Source organism: Varroa jacobsoni, unplaced genomic scaffold (genome assembly GCF_002532875.2).
Source record: "Varroa jacobsoni isolate VJ856 unplaced genomic scaffold, vjacob_1.0 scaffold_227, whole genome shotgun sequence".
Classification (NCBI taxonomy): domain Eukaryota; kingdom Metazoa; phylum Arthropoda; class Arachnida; order Mesostigmata; family Varroidae; genus Varroa; species Varroa jacobsoni.
The window spans coordinates 172,976-200,638 of record NW_019213129.1 but is presented as its reverse complement, the minus strand read 5'-3'; the positions used below and the strand labels follow the sequence as shown (position 1 = coordinate 200,638).

The 27,663-nt window shown below is 42.5% G+C and overlaps 1 long non-coding RNA gene and 1 other non-coding gene across 2 annotated transcripts in view; one reads left to right on the top strand and one right to left on the bottom strand.

The window, feature by feature from the left end:
- Nucleotides 1-25,463, top strand: part of LOC147753792 (uncharacterized) — a 29,816-nt gene extending 4,353 nt beyond the window's left edge. The window contains exon 2 of the long non-coding RNA XR_015316088.1: nt 24,007-25,463. This is a non-coding gene — a long non-coding RNA (uncharacterized LOC147753792). The remainder of the gene's footprint in view (nt 1-24,006) is intronic.
- Nucleotides 25,464-26,052: 589 nt separating this feature from the next.
- TRNAE-CUC (transfer RNA glutamic acid (anticodon CUC)) lies at nt 26,053-26,124 on the bottom strand. Its single transcript has one exon. It is a non-coding gene; the product is annotated as a tRNA-Glu (tRNA).
- Nucleotides 26,125-27,663: the final 1,539 nt, after the last annotated feature.

Below are 27,663 nucleotides of genomic sequence, written 5' to 3'. Positions count from 1 at the left end.
AAGGTTAAAGACCTTTGAGATGTCCTCGAAACAAAATCTGGATAAAGGTTTATATACACTGACTATATGTATACAGCGTTTGCATCAACTGAAGAAAGACAGAACTTTCTCTCGATGGCTCGAGAGTTATCGTTCACAATAGTTTTTGCGGCACTCAGTCGAGAAATCAACTTCATGTTTTGTCAAGAGGCATGAAAAAGCTGTATTACCCACTAACTTTCGAATTTTGAGCTCGCATAGAATTATATATTGTCATGACTAACCCTAAAATGGGCAAAAAGATAGTATGATTCTATTTATTAAAAGACAAACCTTCACTCTCGACTTGAAACCATTCAACTATTAAATTTAGTGAAGTAGTTCTTAACAGAAGTCAAAAAAGAAAAAAAAAAAAAAAAAAAAATATATATATATATATATATATATATAGGGCGACCGAGAGAGAGAAGGAGAGAGAAGGATCGAATAAAAAAATTGGCTAACCTCGATGGTTGCAGTGCTTCGTGTTACGTAATCTAATAAACGCTAGTTGGCCAGTGGTCTGTCATTAAACTTTGGAGAGAGTATTTATCGAGATTCTCAGCAAATTGGGTCTTTTTAAAACGCGTTGTCTATTGGGTTCGCTGATGTTGACTGAGCGTTAACTGGGCTGATCAATGCTTAGAATAACAAGTTAAGATGGTTCATTCAGAAATCATTATATTTTATGGCACAGTATACGCACACCGTAACGAGCGATAGGTCCATATTGTAAAACACGTGCGCAAAATTCTACCCATTTCTCAATTTCTTGCCTGACGATTTTTTCTTTTAATTTAGATAGGATTTTCTTGTCAAGGATCTTCCAAAGCTGACTTTCAATAGGCCCTATTATATATTTACGTCCATAGGCCTTTAAAAGCCCACAAAGGCCGCTGTAGCTCCCAGGTCAACTAGGACCGTGACAGCTTCAGTCAATAAAGTCATTAGTTCATTCTAATGCAAACAAAATACGTCCAACGTTTGTTTTAACGGTTCTATATAGACATGTTTATATCTTGCAAGTCCATCTGGAAAAGCGAAATAGTAAAGCTATTGTGTTACTTGAAAATAGATAGAAATAGTCCATACGATATAAAGCACGAAGGAGATACTGTTTATTTGTTTGCTATATTTAATTACACGTATGATGGGTCTGGATAACTATGAAGAGTCAATCAGCATCTAAAGTTAAATCTAATGAAAGGAGAGAACAAGTATCAGTGCTAACTATTATTATTGCTAACAACAATAACAGCAGCAGTCCCAACGCACTACGTTGTGGCTGTTGTGGGTTATTTCTGTTAACCGAAACAACGTTGCTATCAGATAGACTGAGTGAGGACACCTAACGTAACCGAACGGCCCAGTATTACAATGACGACGGCGCTTTTGTTCATCGTGCCCGTGGTCACCGTCCTTGCTTTTTACCGAAGAGAAGAAATCAAATGGAGAAAACGATGTTACCTTCCGAGAAACTCATCAACCGCTCACTTGTTCTGTGCTATAGCGTGCTTTAGTCTCTCGTCGTTAGTAGTGGTGGCCACGGGGGCGGCTCTAATGTACGGAACGTTAATTGTAAATAAACTGCTGGCCGTTGTTGCATTATCCGTTATTTATCGACTATTTTTTCCGTAGTGTGCCCGAGGCGCGAACATGATGACGCGACGTTTTGTAAACGGGTCGTCTAGCGGGCCAGCGTCGAGTCGACTGCAACTATCAACAGATTTATGAGATATTGTTCGTTTGTGTTTTATGAGTTACCTGTTTGAGGGTCGAACGAACAATAATACAGACGAGCTCTAGAGGACTTCGTCTGCCTTGTAGAAGGGTTCCGAGTTCTAGGACAACGATCAGATGGACCAGTTAATATAGCGAAGTCCATTTGACACAAATGGCTTCAGCTGTCGTTCTCGAATTTTGTGTAAGGCGCTATAAACGCTGTACGGTTAGAGTTCAGAGGCTAACAAAATTCTGAAACGATGTGTGATTCTGAACTGTCCCGTATCTGGCATGCAAACCGTTGCATGCGGAACGCCACACTTATGAGTCTGGAATTAAGCGTCATTCAGCAGATTTAGTTGCTTTGCGCATGAACTCTTGGTGACTACCTGTCTAGATATGGCATTTGCATTAGATTTTTTGCTCATATTAATAACCAATGACGTCCTACCACTGTATCATTTCTACCGTTCGCGATCTGCTGCTAAACCAATACCCTGACAATGGAAAGGGCATTGAAGTTGTCGAAGAAAAAAACAATACACAATAACTATGCTGATATTGGCTTGATGAACATACTTAAGAATTTTCGAGTTTCTAGGCGTGTATAGCGTCACAGGAACACATAGATACGCTATAGGGATTTTTGGCATAATATCATCCTGATACTGTATTTTGTGCAGAACAGTAGTATAGGACGAACGTTACTGTTCGGTAAATATCCCGCACATACAATTCAGTTATCGTTAACGGTAATAGAAGCTATGCTTACCGACAGTCTGGATACAGATGAACGTTACGATTCTAGCTCGGCAACTTTATATTTCTTAAACGAACCCTTTGAAACTGAAATTGGTGCTTACCAGCACGATGCATATTAGTTGTGTCAGTAACGACGGCGCTGTCAGCGACGCAGGCCGAGACGCGAAAACACGTAGGATCTAACCTGTTGGTCAGGGACACTCCACTGCACTCTGTCATCGGCACTATGACTGCTACGACAGCCGTGGCAAACCCTGTGGCAGAGTCGAACTCTGAAGGCTGTTGCCAAGGTCTACGATGATGAGCTGACCTGGATGTTAAATAAGTATGTCAACGACAAGGGTGAGCTTGCTTATATCATTTTTTGGTAACGATCCTGCCGATTAAAAACTTTTCTCGTTTCTGTAGGGTTGATTCTGTGGAGTTACTGCCGCTGCTAGTGTATTCTCTTTTTTTTTTTCGGTATTCCTCTTTAAACTGAACAATCGCTAGGAGTTTGGGTATTTACAATAGATATGCTGAAACAGTAACATCTTTCAGTCAGTGTTTAAAACCGGTCTATAGAAGTACATATGCAGACCTTTACGGACAATCTAACTAAAGCAATAGTACGATCTGCCTACTGACACATCGGTCGGTTTAACTTTTGGCCGACGTTTTATATCCGTGAACTTTTCTTTATGTATCCGCACAACCTTTACGTTGAAACCAGGGCTCAGGGCTATGCAATATAGTACCGTTTATTGTTAGCTTTCCCATTCTGAAATGAAGGATCTCAAATTATCTTTTTTCTACTATAAAATTGTATCTGTTATGAGTTCCCAATTGATTCACATAGGTCAGTATACAAGAGGTTGCAATTGTGGTGTCAAGAGATGAACAAGCGACTTTGTCTCATCGCATCCTGATTCTTTATAAGTAACAAGTCCACTAATTGAGTGAACTACGTCTCGTGGCACAGCAACGTACCTAGCCTTCAATGTGCAATGTGGTAAACATCGAACAACGAACAACTAATTACCAGCAGAAGCGAAGATCTAAAGGCTGCCTTTAACATAACCGTTATCATTATACGTTGTCTTGAGCTAAAAGGAGCAGACGAAGAGTAAACAGATCACAGCAGTAGTCCTAATATTTCGTCATAATGACGACTTACCAATGACGACCACTTGTATTAAGATTTTCACAATGACAACGCGGACTTCCGCGTCGAAAAAGACGACGCTAACCGATCATCACTGGCATGATTTTCGTATCATCATAGTCGTCGTCGTCGTCGTCGTCGTCGTCGTCGTCGACGACCTAGATCGTCTGCTCGCTTAGTCGTTGCTTTGTTAATTCTGCCAGTTAGCCGATCGCTGCTTCTGTTGAAGCTGTCTCGTTTTGCCCCAGACAAGCGGGTTGTTCTGCAGGAGGAATTTACCAGTTCGCTTCGTCGGCGATCAGCGCTCCACGCAGCCATGTTAGCCAATCCTTTCTGCTGTCGTTGTACTTCTCAAAAAACGATGGTTCCATTGAGGGAATCAAACGCCGTAGCCCTGCTCGCCCGTTCAGTGGACCGACACTTCAAGCGAAGCTCAAAAATCTTTCTTATACTGCATCATCGCAGAAAAGGAGAGAGGAGACAGGTGGACATCTCTGGCCATCCCCACTTCTGTGGCCCATTGATACGTCCCGTACCGTAATGGCGATGGTTTATTACCACTCGCTGAACCTTCGCTGTACGCTGCGGTTACGACTCCGTTATCATAGCGTAGTTTGTTGATTCGAGCGTGCTGTCTGCCTAGATCAAGGTAGTATGTGCGTCGGTCTACTGCTGTGGGATTCGCCTTTGTCCTAGGAAGGCCGTTGTTGGTAACAGTACCATCAATAACGGCTTCAAATAACACGACAAGGACCGTAAACGCAAGCGCGCTGTATTATTGCAGAAAACGGAGGGTGTTCGACGCTACATTGGTCTTTTTGCGGGCATCCTACTATTCCAATAACTCCTGTTTCTACTATGGGACGCCAGACGTAACGAGGACGACGTCAGCGTTCTAGTGCTGATAGCGGCATGCTGGAACCCTGTGTTTGAGCAGTTCTACACACAATGCGACCACTCTACTGCTGCAGAATTCCAGCAAAATCTCAGTGGCTAACCACAGTTCGGACGTTTTGCCGTAGCGAAAAAAAGCAGTCGTCAGATATTGCTCGAAAGCGTAGTTATTGCTGCTGCCGTTGAAAGGGGTACTAGGAAGATGCTAGGATGTAGTGGAATGGAAGGTTCTCAAAAGGAAGATACCAGCCGTGGATCCCGGTTTAGTATATGTATATATATATAGTAAAACGTCGAATGAACAATCGTTTACGGGAGCACTGAGCGTCGTTTTCATTGTTGCTATGCGCGTGCACCGAAACTTCTTTGTTGCTGCTCCCGCTATTTATGCTGTGTTCCGCTGACCTACATTTGCGGACAGCTCCGCACTGCGGTCTGACTGGATTCTGCTTGCACACGGTTCGCGCGCCACTTGGGTTTGAACACGCACACAGATAGAAACGCAGTGAGACGGATACGGCCAGGACGCATACACAAATGAAGCTAACGTATGCGACTCACTGCAATAGCTACTGCTTGCTATCTGGCAGAAATGATGGTGTAGGAGATAGATTCGCCAAACCTCTTGAGAGGCCGTAGCACTCTTGCTATCGTCCGGTACCATCAAACGACAAACTGCTGCAATAACAGACGCCTATTGACCACAAATGCTGTTCGCAGGCTAGAAGTGGCACTTAGCTACATTTTATGATGAACGATCATCATCTGCGACAGCGTCAGAGTCCTTTGCCATGGCGACAGTGAAAACAGTTGCTGATAGACTCTTCTTCTGCCGGACGAAGAAGAGTGCAGGGGTAGTGCGCTGACGTGTGATTCGTAAACACGTGGGTCCTGCTCATTCATTGAGGGTTGAAACAAAGGTACAGGTGGGTGCCGTATTGGAGAACGGTCAGGATTCGATTGTACGGGGTAGACGATAAATCGCGTTCCAATCATGTGCAACCCGAACTAACTATCGCACAAGGATCTAATTAATAGTACCGTTGACATCTGCGCGACTGATTTAACCATAAAAAAATATGGATACCGGTCGAGCTAGCTTGACATTTTTTAACTTAACTGTAATTGTCCATGAAGCCATCGTTCATTATACAGCTCTAACTGTTAACTGTAACAACTTCCCAAACATCTAAACACTTCTGGCACAAGTCTCGTTGACGACAGTATTGCTGCTGAAGGCAATTCGGTTAGAGGACTCTTGAATATATAATAAATCTCAATATATATAGTAAATAAGATTCTTGAATAAATAGTTCTTGAGGCAGTCGTATGGTATAATCGCGACTTGTATTTATAATAAATGACTGTAAAATAATATAATTCGGATAGATCCATTTAGCCCTTGATTCTCGCTATTGCGATGGTGGCTTTATTTTGGCACTAGATCATTACATGGACAACATGATGCACACAAGGCTCACGCTTACTAAGCACAATTGAATGCCCTGTGGCCTGAATGGCTATGTAAGCTAGTAGACGTACGCTTAAAGGAAACCTCCTATCCAAGCGAATAAATCATGCATGGCTTAATAGGACGATATGAAGCACTGTTAGAATATAGATAGACAAAAGTTTTAATTGCGAATCACAATGTTAGCTAGAATAAACGAGCGGCTGACCACGACGTCTTACGACGATGTAAAAGTTACATTTTGAACAAGAATCGGCATAACGCAGAATGCATACGTACAGACTATGAGAACTTTCTCTCAATAGCGGGGTCGACAGCAGACAAAGGCCGGCATGTATCATTGAACGCTTAAAGGCAGTGCCAGCTTGCACGTTTGCACCGTGCAGTATAAAGCACAACGCGGAAAATGAAGATCCTTTGATATCGAGCCAATTCAAGGGGAACGTACAATAGAGACGAGTAATTTCGTAAGTACTATGTTATGGGTACGAGGTAGAAGTTGTAATTTTTGATTTCCGTATACGTATAGTTAGACTTAAGACGGCGAAACAAAGTTTTATATGTTATTTACACAATTTGTATTAGCTATTCTTGCTTCTGCTTTGTCTGAATAGGCATATCCCCAGCGCATCCACTTTTGCGAATATTTAGCATTTTTTTTTTATATTGTGCCGCTGTTATACTACATAATCATTTCAACGAAATGTCTTAACGGTTAACAGCTGTCCAACCCGGATCCTTATTGGCCGGTTAACGAAACAGTCATCTTTTTCTTATAGCATTGATACACACTGACCACCCAAATGAATCTATTAATGATGGTCATTGTTACCTTTGACGCTATATTTTTGTATAGGAAACTGACCGATAGAAAATAGCCGGCGGCATATCGTTAGACGTTGTCTAGAGCATTCCACACATATTACTCTGTGAACCATTGAATGATTTTTTGATTAGCTACCTTCGATTGGTTTCAACGACGCTGACTGCGATAACGTCACCACGACATTGTGCCGGTGTGTTACTATGTCTGCGTTCACCGCTCCAGCCATCGTCCGCTATTGATGTCTGCAGCTTTGTGGCACCTTTGAAGGTCCCGTAGTCTTCGATTCGTATTTCCAACCCTAGCACAACGTACCCCTTCAATTCTCCATCATTGAGTCAATACCAGCCTAGGCGCTAAAGGCCAACCATGATGATGTCGCGAGTATCGAGGATGAATAACAATAATGAGAACCTGAAATCAGACGGTGGACGGCGCAGACCCCTACTGGAAAGCATAATCGGCAACGACGATTCGGGCACAGAAAGTTGAGATCCCTGCCAAATATAAAGTCAGCTTTGAATACCTACTATATACAGATGGTGGACACATGACACGGGTTGGAGCGGTTGTGAACTAAGGTACATATATAAAGGTCCTTTTCGTTTAAGTTCTACAACATATTATGCGAGTGGAAAAAATAGCAAAGCTCGCAGTGAGAGTGGCTGTATGCTCCATTTGAGTCACTAGAGATTTCTGTATCATCGGTAAAGGGAGCATCGCAGAGATAACCCTTGTCCTAATCTAAATAGAACATCTGCTCTTTTTTCTCGATTTTAACTATATAAGTTGATATGTCATATCATACAAGCAATGCCGATCGGTATTTTTAGAATAAAGTAAGCTTTTTTTAAACTTAATTACGGTACTTAATGTAGCTAGCCTATGTGATAAACATTTTTTTATACAAACATCAAAAGAGAACCTAAAGCTCAACCGTATTGAGAACTACCATTAGAGCATGCGGCTTTATTATCATTGACGGATGTCTGTTCCGACGTCCTCTTCTAATGGTAGCGACGTCGTTTAGCGACTGTTTATTAAAACCCTAGCCTTGCACCATGGAAAACCAGTGATTATTCCACCCGAATTTACTCGTCTTAACAAAGTTATAGCCAACCTAAACATAGCTTCTAAAAGTTTCGCGAGCTGGGATTTGATGCGGAAACTTTATCTGAAAAAATGAGTTATATTATTTGTTAGCAGCTCGCGGTAGTTTTAATTATAAAATTCGATCAGGCATGCTGTCTATGGTGAATCTTGATCGCTAAACTATATGCATGAACACCAAAAAGCACTCGAGTAGACGTCAATCTGTAAACAGGTGACTAAGGCTGGGTGTGTCGAATTTTTAAGCCGTTCTTTGGTCGGAGTTATCTTCCTTACGAAAGGCGACTTGAAATAATCAGACCTGTGCCGGTTACTCGTCTATCCGCCTGTCGGACAACAGTTGGCGTACAAAGCGACCAAACGAGATTGACGTTTAGTAAAGCGAACCATTTAATTATATTCCAAATCAATGAAGTTATTCATAATGCGTTACCAAGAAACAATAACGTACCTGACGAAGTCGTTTATATAGAACGACTTCGAAGTAGACAACAACGTTCGCGTATACAAAACTCATGCTTAGTAGAGAAACAAGCGAAGACCATGAATTATTTGTTTATTTTGCATGAACAAACATACGTTATGGGTGTCTGCTGGTTTTCTACTATGTAAATATGATAAATATTTCGATTCCAGCACCTCTGCCGGTAACAGAGTCAAAAAGGTTTAATTGTCCTTGACAGCCTTGTTTACCCTATTATTACATGAATTTACATGGCAAACGAGCATGTCGATCATTGGCTGCCTTAACGCTGACATACTTCCCACATGTGTGAAGGATCAGCTCTGAGCTTTAATAAACGCGGTCATTATTAGTCGTCGAGCACGCACAGACTGTGCGAGATCGGGAACGATTAGAACTATAATTGATAATATAATGATCGATAGCAATATGGCCATAGATGTGCTAATGCGGATTGATGATAGGTTTAGCCTGACAACTTGTACCGTTAAAGAACGTTTTTTACATAGACACTTCCTGTTTTTTTCATTACCGCTTTAAACTCTATACAGTGATGCACAGATATTCGTAAATTTAGAATATTCTCTTAATTGTAAAATGCGTCAAATTTTGCCATTCTTACCGATGTTAGACGACGAGCGTGCAGTCAGCTTCGAAGGTACAGTGTATTAAATAAGAGTTTTTGTATTCATTGTTTCCTGAATCAGACGACAATTGGTTATGCAAGCATTAGATTAATTTTGTGTCCTCCTGATGACAACTGACCTGAATTACTGCGTGAACCTTTAGCCGAGACAATCTCAGATCGCTAATTTATGAGTTGCCAGGGCCAGCATATGCAATACAGTAATACACTACCTAGGAAAATAAAGAAAATAAATCAATACTTTGTATGTGGGATCAAGATGCTTTTGCGCACAACAAACCAATACAGAAAACGTAGCACCTCTATAGTACCGCCTAGATCGCTTCTCTACATATACACTGATTGACCAGTGATGCAGACTGGTGCAAATGGCTTTATTTTCCCATATTATACTCATAACAAACACATTTGCTTAAAAATTACGAAATTGCGCGTATATGTTCAGCAATCAATAGCGATTTAAAAGCTGGGTTAAAAAGAAAAATGATAAATAATGTCAAACTTTTTTTCCTTTAATTTTAACCACAAATCCCAGCAAACAAATCTGGTTGGCCATCCGATGCTGTACTGTCGAAGACTTCTATGTACTTTCGGACAATTCCATCAGCTATATCAGATATCGCTGCTAATCTCGTCAGTTACGCCATATAACCTGTCATCAACTAAGTACTGCCCTACAGTACGTGATGCACCAGGTACGATGTAACACATCATCATATGTATTACATCGTGCCTGGTTTTATCTCTATCTGTTAGCTAGATACGGCTTCCCTCTATTTCTCCACTATGACCCATAACAATGATGTATTATTAGAGACGGTCGACCCACCCCGTTTTTTTAATTTACCCGTTTATTATTGCTGACGCTTATCGCTTTGGTCCTTTCGGTACAGCCTTAGACGATGGTGGCGTCTGCACTATTACTGCGCTACGTTACGTTGGGCTGTTCGATTACTGTGCATAAGCCCATAACTAACTGGGCATCTTTAGTAATTAACCAACAAGTGACTTAGGCAAATGGATATTTGGTTGACGGGACGTTTGCTACTGTTCGACTTTCCTCTCTAATGACTACACATGGCCTTTCATGGGAACTTTGATTGCCTTCAGCACGATCAGCAGCGCGACACGCGACATGCCGCTATGTGGCGCCCAGTGGCAGCATTTGCGAAAACACCGCCGGCAACAACCGCAAAATTTACACACTCATCACTCAACCATTGTGGCCGATGCCCCTGTTCCTGTTGCTGTACTCCATTCGATTACAGATATCATTTTCCGTTCCTGTCCTTATTTGAGCTATCATGTTTTCGTTAGTACGCACGTATTCCAAGCGAGTTCGCGTGACGCGACCCGCTAGCAGCGTTGCTTCGACGAGATGCTGATCAGACATCGGTCGAAAGAGAGAATATGTGATCTTGGCTACGAGCTCCAACTTCGGTAGCGGCTGCAGCAGTCCAGCAGAATTTGTGCAGCGGTGGTCCTACAGCCGGTGACGGCATTGTTCGGTGACAGCTCCGTTGTCAAGCGCTGCAGGACGTGAACAATGGCGATGTTAGCGCCGCCGCTGGCGTTGTTGTTGTTATTGCATTTACGCTGCCAGTAGGTAAGGAGGACGGTGACTGGGTGCGATTGACCGAGCGGAGAGTGTTTACCTGTTTGGGATAGTGTCATTCTACGCTGTTGCTGACGGTAATGAGACGTGTCCGTCCGATCATCGCGCTGGTGACTAGGTGCGCCCTCACCAGCGCTCAGTGTACGTGCGAGTAACGCTGAGACACACGGAGAAATCTATATAACATAAGAAATAATTTGCCGTTGAGATCGTTGTCACGTATCATTCGGCCTGCTTATAGAAAAGAGATTGTTGCACTCCTGTCGATATGTGAGGCTGTACGGCTCCACAGGGAGGTGCTTGAGTAATGTAACGTAATGCGATGAATCTACGAGAAGCTGGTCGATTTTCTATTCGGCTGTACGTGTATTCTGGTATCAGCAGTTGTGCATATTTTAGAAGTCGGATTCGTCTATAATATTTATGTACTACACGTCACCTGCAGACGATTTTGTTCGACTCTGTGCGTAGGGCACGCTTTATCGTACCTCTTGCAGACAAATCGCTCAAATGCTAGGCGACGGTCTGAACTTTAACTTTAGTTGAAATTAGCTGCTAATCTTTAATTAATGCCAGACATATGATAACGACACTTAACATACGCTTGTGAGACTTGATGTTCACGCTTGGGCATAGTGTACTTTGCACGTAAATAATACATGCGCTAGTACGTTTGGCACTGGTAGAGCCCAAGCGTATACTATTATTATTTTATCGTTTTTTTTTTCTTTTTTTATTAGGACAATACCGTTAAAATAGGACGCAATAATTATCCTATGAACCTGTTTATTCTCAGAACAAAGGCACCTTAATTAAGCGTCGTTATGTTAAATTTCTCAGCTCGAAGTTCTTGCTCTTATCGAGTTTATCCACCAACTCGTCCGGCTTATCTAGAACAACTTTCAATTCCAAACCTGTTCGCTTTTATTTGCTGTTCTTGAATTGTATGTTCGCCTCGTCTCCCAACTTCTTATCGAAATCGTCATTAGAAGAAGCTGCCAATCGACATTCTACACTTTGTCCTTTTCTTGGCGCGCGTGCTTTAAACAGACGATAGAGCTGATACGTCCAATGAAACTATTGTGGTCTCATCCATTGCTACGGCAGCAGTGGCGGCAGCAGCAGCACCAATATGAGCCCTAGACGCCGTCATCGTCGTCTGTAAATTCGCATCTACGCGCGTCCGTCCAGTCGTCCGCCACTTCGACCCGAGTAGTGTGTTCCTGGGCGATTTTCCGCGCGCGCGAGTTTTAGCCGACAGCCGGCCGCCGATGGCGGCACTAACAGCTTCAGGGCAAATGGCCCGTGGAGAGATCCAAAGAACGGAGGCTCTTTGTGGCCAGCCAGAGCGTCCACATTGTCAAGGCGAACATAACTGCAACAATACCGGCGTACTACCACGGGACTACCGCAACTGTCACCGTGGCCATTACCCAACCGGCACCAGCATACGGCATTCTGAAGAGAGAAATGCGGAGGTACCCGCGCGGAAGTTGATGCCGAATCGACGAGTTACTCGCTAACTGATAAACTAAATAATAGTGTATCGTATACTAGTGAAAAGGACGTGATCGTAGACACACAGATGGAACGAGCGTCGATGGGTACTGAATAAATGCCAACGGCTAATTCTGGCAATAAATACATATGCTTGATAAATTGTGGTACGGCGGGAGGGACTGTGACAGTACGGCGTCGGCACCAACGCGTTTATATCAATTGGTATCATACGCGTGTTACCGTAGGTGAAGGTGTTAGTTGTGACCGCTGTTTAACGGCCGATGTTCGTTTAGCAAAGCAAAGAGCAGCAACGACAACAGAAGCTTATCACACAACTATTTTTATTCACTTTATTTATTGTCTTTTCCTCAGGAAACAGGACAAAAGGAGAACAGATCCAACGTTTGATGAGATCGATTTGTTGGGCGGCACTTAAGCGAGCGATGTCTTTAAAACTGGGCAGGCAAGCAAAGACAACTGTACCTACATCAAAATGTGCCCGTACACTGAATGCGTAGGCTCTATTGGCCCTGTGATGAATAGCAATCATCGGACCAATACCGAAACGGCATCTGGTTTAGCCGTCAGCTGCTATGCCCGTGGCCGTTCTTTCAGCGTCGCAGCGAGCTAACATGCCGTAAAGTTCTAGTTGGTGATTACCTTTATGTATAACTTAGCGTAGTCGTTCATCTTAACGATGCGAAAAGCCTGCCTTATTTGTATCACAGAAAACAATAGGCTGACTGGAAGCGCACCTCAAAAGCCAACTCATTCCGCAGCTCAGCCCGTGAGTCGTATCTGTGTAATTAACAAAAACTGATTAGAACCGTAGCTATACACCGTATCTCGTATTTTGCTTAGCTAATCGTTCAGTTGAACTGTGGATTAATTTTCTGAGACTGAATTCCGTATTTGTTACTGCACGGGGCGGCAGACCCTACCACAGAAATCCGGGAAAACAATTCATTCGTAAACCATGGAAAAAAGTGCAGCGTCGATCCGTTTTCTTCAAAAATTGATGGCTTCCGTAAAATGTTCAACTGCCGTTGATTGACAGGGATACTCAAACTTCGCTTCGAGGATCACACGCACCTTTTCCATGGGTTGTGAATACACTTGTCTTCATAGTTTCGCTAAAGCTAAACTTTAGAAACTCTATGTTTTCCGTGCCAACTCGGTTATTACATGCTTCAATTGATTCATGACTCCCAGCATCCGTTCTCCTTTAGAGTTCAAGGACTTTCGCCTGTCCTCTGTATAGGGCGATCACTGTATCTCCTTCAATAGACAGCACCCGGCACATACCAGGCAAGATGCCCACAACATGCAATGACTGAATATTTTTAACACGTTAAACTACAAAGAGAACTATCAAAACAGCGATATGTCTTGAATTGCTAAAATCTGTAAAATGCCGATTCAGGCCGCTTCAAAGGCCTGAATTTAACAACGGTTTTAGTTATCGCTATTGGCTGTGTATGAATATTACTCTAAATTTCTTTTCTATATGGTAATAAATATACTATGTACGTGCTAGTAACTTCTGATGGTACTAAAAAGAGTTTCATGTAAAACCCAGCCATCTGTGCAAAGGTAATGGGCTTAACGTATTTTGTTGCAGTCAGTATCGTACTTTCGAAATAACAATGACTGTTTGTCGCAGTCAGTATCGTACTTTCGAAATAGCAATGACTGTTTGTCGCATGGACGCTCGTCTAAGTTGGAACGCCAGCACGCCTTGACGCTGATCATATAGGTTAATGAACACCGAGACTGTTTGACAGTATTGCAGCCTGCAAAAACGGACGGTGTGACTTTTTCTGTCAGATATCAATGACATTCGAATTTTTTGGCAATATCTGCTACCTGAGCAAAATTTTTCTACGTGCAAACACTATCATACATATCGACCTGCCCATCGCCAGAGATCCAGTGAGTAAAGTTTGAACATGACGAGGGGTCTTTGGCTAGTGTTTCCAACAGTGGCGAGTCGCTCATAAGCATAGCATGATGGCTTCTCATATAGTGGCCGCAGCCCTACTCAAGAAGTAGGACAGATCTATGAGCGAAAAATACAGGTCGTATCAGAAGCGTAGTTATTCTGTTTCGATAGTCAGACATAGAAATGAAAGGAGAACCGTACGAAGGAGGGATACTGCCAAGGGAAAGTTTACACTTTTCGATAGATCATTTATCTTATACTTTAAGATGGCGACTTCAAACAATGGCTCTTTTCGCTATGTTGAGACTGCCTTTTTGCGCACTGATAATGCATTGATAACTCTCTTGATCTTATTATAGCTATGCCGTATACTGCGGCTACAATCCATTTTATTTATAAAGTTCAGCGTTACGGTGATTGAGCGCGAGCAATGAATCTACTCGACGTCGCCGCGCTACTTGACGATCAATTATATGACAGTGAGGTAAAATATGATGTCATTCTAACAACTTTAACAAATTATACCTAATTCACCTGAGTAATATATACCTTGACGACAATTAATACAGGAAATTAGCGTCGCCGCTGCTGCTGAGGCACAGTAAGTGTATCTGATACAGTTCGTCTTGTATCGTAGCATGTTCAAAAATGAAAAACACTTTCTGCATATTGGATATTATACGAGCGCGATATATGCCGCAACGGTGTTCACTAGTCCTGTCAGCCGGAAATAAAGCCTTGGTTAGCGTGACGTTTATAGCAAGTGGGATCGACTACAATAGCTAGACGATCGCCTGTGTTGCTCCAATGGTAAACTATTAAGACGACAATACATTTTGTTTTCTTTACAGTCGCAGTGTTTAGCGGAAACGAGCTGAAGGAAATCCAGCCCATGTAGACCCGTGGTCATTCGCTAAGATTGAAATGGAACCACAGATTCAGATCAGGGTGCCGATGGGGGCGGGGGAGCAAGCAGAATAAGAGCGTCGATGCTGGAGATCGCACAAGTATCTGCAAAATATTCTAGCCGTTTAGGCTATATATATATATATATATATATATATATATATATATATAACTAGGCTACATTCTGCCCGCGCGGCCAACATGTCCAGCTGCGTCCAGTATATTTCATCCGTAAAAGTGGAGACAGCGCTTGGAAAAGGTCGTTTCCTACCGTTGGACATTTGCCTTGCTTGTAATATATACAACCTATACTCAAAGAACGGATATCTGTCGCTTGCATATCCAGGCCCACTGCAAACTCGACATGGGGAGTATAGAGCAGGAAGAAAGCTGTCGTCGACAAAAAAGCACATTGAAACAACCGCTCTCTGCCGCTTGTAACAAATCTTTTCGTTGGCGCGAAGTGGGGCCAAGGACCGGGATCAGCAAGGCCCACAAACAGGCAAACACGAAGAGGAAAACAGAAAGCTAGAAACAACGCGAACTGCTAGAACCTTCGCACAGTGAACCCGATACGACGATGGATCTGTCTTCCGTGGCTTCTATGTGGTCGCTTTGCTTGTGGGTTTGTCTGTTCATTCTCTGGCCGTCGTCTCGTTAGTTCGCTCGCTTGCTCTCTTTCTGTACCACTGACTACTCTTCCGTTGACGCGCGCGAAAAACAGCCAGTTGATACCCTACTACAGTTACTGCTACTTCAATAACTACAACTACTTTGAGTGCAGGCGTCGCTTTCAATATCCCAGTTGTTGTTGTCGTCGTCGTAGTCGTTGTTGTTGTTGTTGTTGTTGTCGGCAGTTAAACCCGATCTCAGACGGCCCTTGTGGTCCGCATCGCGCACCACGAGAAGAAGGTCGAAGAGAAGACCAAGAAAACTGAAGCAAGGAAGCGAACCAGGAACAACTCTTCTGAATGGCCTCTGTAAGCGTAGGCGGCACTGTGCTTAATGTTGAATGAGAATAACTGTTGGTTCGATGTTCTTGCGTTCAGAGCTTACTTTGGCTTATGACTATGAGTTTGTGTGTATAGCCCGCTGTGATCTGTAGGGGCAGTGACAAACAAGCAGCTACGACTGCTAGTGGACATAGCTGCGGTAAAGCAATCGCAAAGGCTTACCAACCGATCAGATTTGGGTGTGTGCGTGTGTCTGTGGCTATGTACATGCTACGATACACAGGGGTTTGGGTAGATAGCAGCAGCAGAAAAAGCTGCAGCACGAATGCTATCGGTAGCAATTTAATCGGTGATCAAAACAGTATTCGTTGGTTAAGCCTTCGGCCCTGTAGTGGCCGACGTCGAGCGCTTGGCCTGCTAGTCGCTTTAAGTTAGCGCTATTGGTGGTTCGGGGGCCTCGCGGTAAATATATACAAATGCGGTCATTACAGTCACTGCTGTCCCTCTGCTGCTGTTATTGGTGCCATTACTGCGGATGCATGATCTACTGCTGTGGCTGCCATTGCTGCTGACTCCGCTGTTGAAATCGGTCGTCCTCGTTCGTCTCTGATGAACTGCCAGCACCCTTCTCATTGGCAATGGCCTCAGTTCGGAATCGATATGACCATGATAATATTGTTGATGTCGATGATCAACGAGAGGAGCGAACAGACAATAATAAAGAGCCAGCACAAAGAAAAGACGACGGTGCTACTCGTGTATTACCGCTAACCAATATTATATCGTTAAGTTATCCTTGTGACCGAATGTCTAACTTGGCAACTAACAGGCCGATGACGTTCGAGTATTGTTTGATTGCAAGCTAGTTAGGCAAGCGACTAAACATATATGGAAAAGTGGCTCTCTCGTCGTCGTAGCGGAGTAAAGAAATCACTTGTTCTGTGTCTGTCTGAAAGAAGGTACATACGCACGCATCCGCATGAGTGTAGTTCGGGTATTCTGTGTGCATGTGAAAGGCCCTTAATCCTTAGATTTATTATTTATGAACCAGTCTACGAAACCGACGCATTACAGATACAACTAAAGATCATATATGATTAAACAGAAATTGTCTTTTATAATTAATGGTATTGACAGTTGGGCAAGAGACCGTACGCAATGATGGTACTTACGAAGTTGCTGACGCATCGTGACGATGTATTATTTGTCCGTAATTAACAAAATGACAGATTGTGTAGTGTTTCTTTTTTGTTTTTTTTCTTTTTTATTAACAGAGCGTTATATGATTGTGTTTATTGTTGATTTTAAGAAGAAAAAACGGTCAGGCGATGTTATTCTATCATCTAGTTTTCATATATAGGACCGCCCGGAACTTCCCTTTCATATGCAATCGCTTCTATATAATGAAGTAAAATGTTTCCATGCAAAATAATGCCTGTTCGGTATAATACTATCCATTTTTCGTTTATCTTTTAAGTAATATACACAAGCAATATTCGAACATCCAATACTAAATGGTTGCTTGCGCATGACAGCAACGAGTCACCTGCCACGAGAACGGTCAATTCTATCGATTTATCATGTGTTCATCGTGTTCCCCTCGTAGGAGTTACGATACAAAGCATTAACACCGTAAAGCAGTCTCTCCGCCATTCACTTTGAATATTTTCGCTAAGAATTTGTTGCAATTGACTCACTCATCAAACTAGATAACAACTCCTCCCTGAGCAAGATCGAATATCTACAATAAGTTCGTTAAAGTTGGCTATAACTAGATTTTTTATAGGAGCATCCCCTGGTACTCGTTGTTGAGCAACGTAAGAGGGGCCAATCCTCCTTCACATCTCATTTCGAGGCGCTTATAGTTACCACTGTCGTGTTTCTCAGAAAAAAGAAATCAGAAAAGCAGAAACAACCAGAAGTTCCTTATTGCCTCTGGTTACCCGAATACCCCCAGTATTGCAAGTTCCCACACCAACTGCACAGCTCTTGCTGCTGTTCAACCAACTCCAACAGCATTCGCTAGCGTGGTCGGGTAGACAGCTTCGTCGCGCGCGGACAATTCCTCACGCGGGTTCTCCACGCCACACCACGGGCGTCTTCTCTGCGCGTTTCAAATAGTGACACGTTTTCAATATAGCATCGGTTAACGAGCTACCCTACTACGATAGTTTGGGGCCCGATTTGAAAAAAATATTTCTCCCGTTGCCTGCTATGTGCTAGCTTTGTTGCCTCTCTATATTAGGAACAGCCACTACGTGACATCGGTTACTGTGTGCCTGACAATGACGCCCCTCACAGTAATGGCAGTGCTGGCTGTGCTAGCGTAACAGTTTATCGCCTAGCCAGAAAAAAATAAAGCCTGGAAAAGCTTGGACGATAATGACAAGTATTATAATCCAAACGACTTGCTGCACTACTAACAATAATAATAATTAAGAGTATCAATATAGGTGATGTTTCTACACCTCATCTTCAAACAGACTTAATTCTTTCTTCGGACACGCTTGTAAATAGGGTATTCAGATCCATTATCCGTTCGATCTGGTACTCGCCAGAACAAGCTGGTCAACGGGATCGGTCTTTGTGTGGTGAACGAATGTAATATAGATCAATCAATTTTATTTAACGCGCTTATCACGTAGCTTATCGTGATAATACAGAATTATTATAAGCAATGCGTACATGTAATCCGGGAGTAAGCATCTAAAATGACACTTGTTTGATCGTCAACTGTTCTCCTATCGTTGTGAATCTTAACGGCCGATCCTTTTTCGATGTACAACTCGTAGATAACACAAAATACTTTATTAGTAAAATACCTGAGGGACTGTCTTGACAACTATTTTATGTGGACCAGTTTAATGTGTCTCTTTTTTTCTGTGGCAGTTTTGTCGCTTATTACAAAAACATGAAACGGTCACTGTCTCCGAAGGAACTGTGTCATGGGGTGCGCGTCACATCAGCGCGCTTCGTCACATCAATTACCCATTTAGCATTGTTTATTGTCGATTCTGGTGACCACGCAAAAAATCACACCGACGCTGTCGTACAGCCTACTCAGGAGAAACAGGAAAGCACTAGTACTGAGTTATCTCGGAGTTGTCTGAACGATGAAACGGAACCTTTTGCAATTATTATTATCCAAGTTCAAGACAGCACTCAAGTTCCATGCTTAGTCGCAAATGACTCATTCAACAATTTGCCGTTGGCAAGAAGTGGAACTAAGTCCGACTTACTATCTGTCTATCGCGCTTCTATGATTGCATTATCGTTCGCTACATGTCGCTTAGTCTATATCGTGAGTTAACGCTATGAAGATTAAACATAAAAAAGAAAAGACGAAGTTAGCATGTGGCCTGACTCATGCAGTCGAAGCCGATAGATGGATTCTCTGTGCAGAGTGGATGCGCACGAAGCTCTTTTATCACCGGCTCTGTTTATCTCTCTTCCTCCTTTATCTCGCCTCGAGCGCTAGGTTAGTGTTTGCGGCTTCACAGTGTATTTTGGTGGCTGCCGGACTCCATAGCTGACTGCCTTGCTGCCCTTAACCCATCACAAGCAGTGTAGTGCATCGACCCGGAGAGGCTGATCCGGAGGCGCCTCGGCAAAGCGCCAGAAACGACTGACACTGTTTCAATTTCCACTTCACCTGTACATAGGCGGAGTGCCCACGCTTCACAAAACGTAGCAGGCATTCTTCCCTATTCCCGACGGTAGTAGTGCTCCAAACGTCAGACTGAAAAATGTCTGAGTGTATCACCGCACGACTGCGCACCTATCTCGGGTACTACCAGCCCATCATGTATGACACTGGGACCGGCGACGCTACTACGGTCGCTGAAAAGCAGACACTCTTTTGCCTTTTGCTGCTTATTGTTGTTCTTTTTTTCGGACAGAACCGATACCGGTGATCCGAAACCTGGCGGCGTTAACAACAGCAGCACTGTAGAATACTATCGCTGCCTGGCACTCTTGAGCGTTTTTGCTGTCGATAACTCCCGGCACAGAGTCAAGCCAGGTGGGGCAACGAGTACATATGGCATGGGAAGAAGGTGTTCCCCGCACGTTATTGTTAGCTCCCTCATGATGACCTTGTCGACTGTTAGACGGGTGTAGGGCAACTACAACAATAACAGTGAAAACAATGATGCCAAACTCACGTACAAGAGGGTTGTGACTTGATATATGAAAAATAGAACAGGATTCAGTTCAATCGCAGTCATAGAGAAGGTCAACGTCAGCTCACTATTATCGAGCACAGGCCTGCCTACACTCAGATATGCGACAGAGGTGGACACCGTTAGCGAGCTAAAAATAAATGGCCAGGATACGAAACAGTAAACATTTGGTGCAATCAACACGCAAATGGTGGAGATGGCCGTTCATAACTTTTTTATACAAATAATTCATTATGTTATACCATATGAGAACTTGTTTATCATTTACTAAAAGACATGATGAAAATAATTATTTCTATATAATCGTATTGGCCTATTAAAAACCTCGCAAACTATATAGATATATATGCACAAAGGATTCGGTGTGCTAACTAATTTACTAGAAATTGTTTACTGACTGCACGAACGTCTCAAATATTATGAGAGAGTTATTTGTACGTACTCAATGGTAAACACTTACTGGAAGTATAGAGTAAATCAAGGCTACCCAAAGTTTCGGGTAGTCCATGACGGGCAAATAATTATGCATACCGAGCATATAAGTTATGCAAAACAATGCCACATAATTCTATCTCAATCGCACACTTACCATCTTTCTTACGTAGATGAAACAGACATGAGACCCTCTTTCATCTCTAGCTCTCTTTTGATAATACAATTAAGTGGTTTAATAACATTTGGCTATCTACGCAATTAATAGGAAACTGCAGTAGTGTGTATGCAAAGCTTCCTTTTTAAAATGTTGCTATTTGCACTCTACAATATGGTATCAGTTTTTCTAGTTATATCCTACGGTATCCGCCCTACCGACTACCGCTAGCAGTTTTTTGTTCAAAACTTCAAGTGATTTTTTCTGAGCCGTTTGAATTTTTTTGGAATTATGTACGTCAAGCCAGGTTGACCATTCGAGTTAATTTTATAAAATGTAACGATTTCGTCCAACCTTGTGCTGGCCATAGAAAAATTGCTCCCAATCTCTCCTGACTTTATAATGATGGATTTAAGAAAGGTGACGAAGTTCACATCATCAGTCGTAATCCTGGTGACTTTAAACGATCTGTTCTCTTGACCGTTGCCTAGAATTGATCGATGCTGGCTTCGTCCTCTCGACTTCGGCGATATACTAAAGAACAACAGCAGTGGTAGAAGTAGCAGCAGCAGACAGCCACCACCGGTTCGTTAGCACGGAAATATGAAACGGTGGCTTTTCTCTTGGAGCTGCCCCCTGCTCGGTTTGATTCTATTGAGGTGGCCTCGCAGAGCATATGCTCATTCGATCTAACGAATTCAATACCAACTGCCAGCGACGGTGGTGCTTATGGCCATTTATGATCGTTGTAATGTCAAAAACGCTGTGATCGCGTACTGCAAACCGATCAGAGAGGCCATGTTAAGCCTCGGGAGACGAGCGACATGTAACTCCATCGTCATAGCGTCACACAAATATGTTTGCGGCAAAATACGCAAGAGATGAATTCACGTAACAGTGTAACAGTAAATGTTAGATAGACAGAGAAGGAGACAGAGTTAAAGGTAGTCGCGATTAAGTCGTTCGGACGGATAGAGATGCCCAGCACGCAACCACTGCTGTTTCTGCTGAGGCTGCCGTTGCCCCGCCAGAATTGCCGGCACAGAATTCTTCCGTAGCGCCCGTTTGTGGTTCAACCGGGGACCATCTCTCGCTTTGGCGACTTTGTCGAAGTCAATGACCTCATGTAGAAGCCATTCGCACGTATATTCCGTAGAGGGAAAGGCGGGCGAGCCGGGTACCAAGCAAGACTTCGGGAGCTTCAGAGCGCTTCGAGCAGGATCGCGCGCGCGAATGATCCGAGAGCTTTATCAAGCCGTTGTATCCCACTACGTTAATGCATCATGTGCTATCACGACATTCACCACATGATAGTCGCGACGCTACACTGATGGCGTTGCAAACAATGCCAGCGTTATGAACGTTGACAGCGATTTTGGCACCACACACAACAACAGCAATTAAATCCAAAGAAAATAAAAAAATAATGTAACAATAAGAAACGGATGACAAGCACTTATTACAGAGTAGGGGTATCAACAACACAGTCAATTTTTTCAGTCTGTAAAAATGCCAATAATGATTATAACTATGAAACGAGAGACTAACTTGGCGTATTGTTACTTCTAGTGTCTTTTAGGACTTGAAGTTAGGCAAGACGCGAGTAAACTTTTAAGTGTTAGCCGTTTACATCAGCATTCAGTTAATAATCAGCGGTTTGCAAATAGTTGTCACCCGCATCGATCTGAACTTGTACTTGGCTTGAAGATGATGGCTTGAGGAATATACTGAATCTTATCATCACAGTAATCAAACAGCAGTTGAATGATTCGTAAATGACTCCAGGGGGCATGAGAGAGTGATTGTCGATGAAACGAACTCAATCGAATGTAGTGCTGCTCTTCTTGTAGATAAATGTCAAAATCAGCCGTCTATGTGGATACTGTTAATTTTCACGGACAAATCGATTACTGCGAGTGGCTTACTTCAGGACTACAGCAGGCGAATCCTATGCGTACGATACGACAAATGTTACGGTTATTTGCTTTACTTAGTTAAAAAAATTGTTTGAGAAGATTCTGTAAATATGTATACATTTTTTGGTGACTTAATACCTTAATCTTTACTAGTTCTTGCTATATTTTGAAACAATATCGGTCAGACTACGAACCATTTTTCTACTACGAGTTTGTCACAGTAAACAAAATTTATGAAATTAACAACAAAACATGCAACATTAATACGAGCCGGATCACAGGTATAACTAGAACGTTGGACTAACCAATTCTTTTCCGTGACCTACGCACAAAGGTTTTTTAATCGTGAAGGAGCATGCTCAGAATATCATTGTATATGTTATATGTTCTACTTGAAAAGTATCGTAATCGGTTGAAAAGCCCGTGTCCTTCAAAGTTAAGGTTAGGGTGCGGTTATTTGGTGGTTGGCCCTTAGTTGTTCCTAGCAAAATGCGATTTTGCTTTTCCCGGGCAGGGCCCTTTCTTCGACTGGGCCTCCAATGGGAACGGCAAGTGCGTCCTTTAATTCTATCGATATCCAAGTACGTGCGGTTCTCCGCTTGCGGTTATTTAGCAAAATATTGCTGGGACTTTGTCTTTTTCTGTGTCCTGTTCTAGTCCCCCTGCATCTGTTCTTCTCCAAAACTTGTGCACCATCTGTGCGCTAATATTGTACAAATACGTCAATACTAAAATGAAATGTGCGCCTATTGTGCGCGTTCTTTTAACATTATCTCCAATTAATATGATGACTTTTTGCATTTAGTGATAAGTTATTTCCAAAACACTTTTGACAACTGAAAATGTTACATCTAGTGCTGCTATTCAGCATTGCTTCAGCTCGCTGGCTCGCAGCGCAAAACAGAGTGTATCCGCGCTAAGTGTCGAACATGAATCATCTCACGCGTCGCTTAGATTAATAAAGACGTAGACACACCTGCATTGCACCATCGCTCTTTGGCCCTATTTTGGAGAAACTTCTAGGCTTAGCAGCTTTACTAGGAAGATGAAAAAAGAGACATACTGAGTGCGTTAACAACGCAAATATCGAAGGACTTCCCTGTCACTGTTTTAAGCGTGTCAACGATTAATTAGCCTGCACATGAATATTTCTAAAATCCAGAATATTTAATTATAATAGCGGTTGAAAAGCGACTGTTTTGATTATGCGACGATTACAAGCCTCTATAAAAGATCGTACGTATACAACATCATTACATTCAGTTCCGTTTGAACTAATATTACTAAATCTATATTACATGATCCATCCTATGGTTGTCGTCCCTAAAGCGCCATTTCTTTTTGTTACTAGGTGGCCTAACAGTCAAATTCTGATTCTACCCTGCCGACGTTTAAGACAAGGACAGCACAACTATCACAAAAGCATTTGGTTAAACAGTGGAAGAGTTTATCTGGTCGATGGCCCGCGCGCGAATTTCGACCACTGACGCTCCATCTGTCCCTCCGTTATGCCGTGCTGTTACTCGTACGTCTGTCATTGTTTTCCGTTTCCACCAGCAGCGCCGTCCAATAACTGGCAGCGGTCGTTCGCTTCCAGACGATTACTGTCTGCTCAGTTGTTGCGCAGTTTTCGCAGGGCAGTGCCACCAGTGGCCAGGGCTACGAACGCCCGGCCAAGAGTCAGGCACTAGGATTGTCTATGACGCCACGGTGGCTATCGGTCGGCCGGTTCGTTGGTTGATTTCGTTCGCGCGGATAAGACCAGGCGAGTGAGTAAGCAACGCTCCACGACGTTGTGGATCATCGACATCTAGCCACACTCATCGTGGAGTCATGGCGACAGCTGCAGCAGGAATAATGATAGTTGTGGGGGTTGTTACAATATCTTCCATGTAGGCAAACAGGCAATCTGAAACGGTAGGCAAGCACAAAGCAAAGAATTGGGGAGTCATCATTGATGTAGCTCGAGCGACACCCCACCAAAGCCGTTCGTTCGGGTCGGAGCCGTGGCTGCCGCTCTGTTGACTGGGGCCATTAACCCTCTGTAGCGCCTTGCCACCGCTGCTGTTGCTGTAGGGTGGGCAGCAGCTCACAGCACCAAGCTATAATGTAAACTATAGTTCTTGTGCTGCTACTGTTAACGTTACTGTGGTTGACGTTGCCCTTCGTGGACATGGATCTGCGAGGAACGGTGTCACTCGCAGTGAGCGGTGACCAAATAACGCGAATGGTTAAACCCGCGCATGAGGTGACGTGCGTTCCCCGCTTAATGATTATCTCTGGCTGGAGAAATTCGTTACCATTCCAATAGCTTAAGCAAACAGTTCATAATTTTACCAACTCATATATTCCTATGCATGTGCGCATGTAAAGATTGAGATGACACGTGCGTATTATGTAGCATAGACTTAGTTGTGTGTAGAAATTGCATCAATGAAACCCCAGACATTGAAAGACTAGCTGATGAGTATGATAATGAATATGGATCAATTCCTGTATTATGGTAGGTCACCGAAGTGATGGGAGTGAAGGAGAAAAAGAATTACTGCCTTGTGCAATGGCCGGTTTACGCTGTGTCTGAATCCTGATACGAAGTCTTTAGTCTACACAGTAAAAAGGCTCATCATTCGGGAAAGCTAAACTGCATTGCCCGTAACACTTTTAACACAACCATCCTAACATCGACGTGCCAGCATTTGCGACAAATGATGGATACAAGTCTTTTTAGCTAAAATAGTTCTATCAATACATATGTATACATATCATATATTAATATATATAAATATATATCGAGTTACTTCTTACTCCCTTCGCGTGTCTTGTTTTATATATAAAATTCCTATAATGTAACAGTTTTGACCGAGTTTATTTCTGCTTTTTGATAATTGTCGAAAATGGTGCTTTATACGCTGAATATAATTTAATTTCGAAAGATATTCCCCACGTATATTAGGGTATGTTGTTGCAAAGTATGATTTGTATTAATGAATTTTGTAATCATTGCTCTGAAATGAAAAGTCACAGAAGAGCCGAAATTCAGACATATTCGTTTGTAGATGTTACAACGATTGGTTCTTTTGTATGAAGTTACTTAAATCCTGTTGATGCCCCTTTTGGACTGTAACGTTTCACGTGTGGAGCGCGCATTCACAACTGAAAACGATTACCTCGAAGAGAACTCGAGTAGCACCAGCTCATTACTGACACGTTGAGCATGTGACCGCCCAGCGACGAGTTCTACACCAAACTAGAAAGTGCAGATTCTAAATATGTAATTATAAAAAAGTAGAAGTTGAAGGGAGAGTAGAGTTGAAAAAGGGAAGTAGTTGTATACCACACACGAGCAGCAAGGGTTTTATGTCGGCATCTGATTACTATTTTCGAGTCAGCAAAACGTTTCCGACACCGGGAATCGAACCCGGGCCTCGCGGGTGAGAGCCGCGTATCCTAGCCACTAGACCATGCCGGACCATGACGTGTAGCAGCTGAATTCGGCAGAAGTAGCTAATTTAACTTAGGCGCATAAATAAAAATAAGAAAAACAACGAATAAAATCGAAACAAAGCCAGGGGGACGCAAATGGAGGTTGCATGGCTAAAAGCTAGGGGCCGTGCATCTCAGGGCTCAGATCGTGCTTTGAAGAGAGGCCTCAAGGCGAAAATTAGTGAAGTAGTTTGGGGTATAAAATGGGCTAACAAAAAAATATGTGATTAAAGGATGAGGATTGTCTTATAACCAATGGTTACAAGTTTTTTTGAAAGTTCATTCAAGATTATCTTAGTTGAATACGTGATTTTATTTCTACAATTGTAGAGTATTTGTGTATCATATATTACCTAACATCTGTCTTAGATGTCAATCTAAAAAGGAACTAGTAACGATGCTAGCGATTGTTGGCGTTTAGGTGTATAATCACGGTTGCTGTGGTGATCATGCGGTCCACTTTTGTGGAAAAGGTTTCACGACTATGCTGCATATGATTCATTTGGACCATCAATTTAAAAGTAATTAGGCCATTATGTTACGTTGCTGTGAACAATGTAATTGTTTTGTTTAGGAGGTATAACGGGGATGGCGGCGCTCTCTATGTGTGTGTGGAAGGCATATGTGGGCTACATTGTTTTGCTGTAATTAAAGGATGCTCATTTTACAAAAGAATACCATCAAATAGTCAATGCTGTTAAAATGCAAAAGAGTGCGTAATTTAGTCAATTTGAATCAGACTGGGCTATTGGCACCAATCAAGAATTTTTCATTATACAGAATGCAAGTCGGGCCATAAAAAGCAATAGCTCATGTTTTAACCGTAGTTCGGAGTACACCACGCTTAGTTTTCTGAGATTAACTGGAAGCAAAGTGTGTTTTGTAGAAATCACTGTATATAGTAATATTACATGACTACTTTGAGGACTGTATGAGCCATTGTACATGGTACCGTACGTCTAAATAACGACGACTAATTCAATTACGAAGAAAATATAAAAGAAAACGATTTTTACTAGACAGAAGGGTCCAGAGCCCATATTTCACATATATGCATATGTTTCAGGCCTGTCGAAAAAATAGCATCACTTTATTACATTTATTTTATTTAAATGAGCAGCGCATCGAACTTTCAAGCACCTTCATGCAAGCTAAAATAACATGCCGTATTCTAAATATTACTATGCCAAGATGTTCGTAATAAATTGTGACGACAGTATCATAGTTCGATATCAAAACTCAATTATATTGTGCACACGTACGTCACATTTCGGACAATCCCGATTATGGATCATGAATGATCTTTGATACGAGAATTATGAGTTTCCACAGTAATTTCGTAAGCTTTAGTGGTGGTCAACTTTTCCTTAAAAACAGTTCGCATATCACTGCAGTTCATTCTCACTTTTCAAACAAGATAAAACCCCGATATGTTCCAGTATTTAGGCCATTGAAAATGCGGCTCCTCAACACCCAATAATATTTCAGTTGCATTTACAGCAACGATTAATATTCTTAGTTTAGC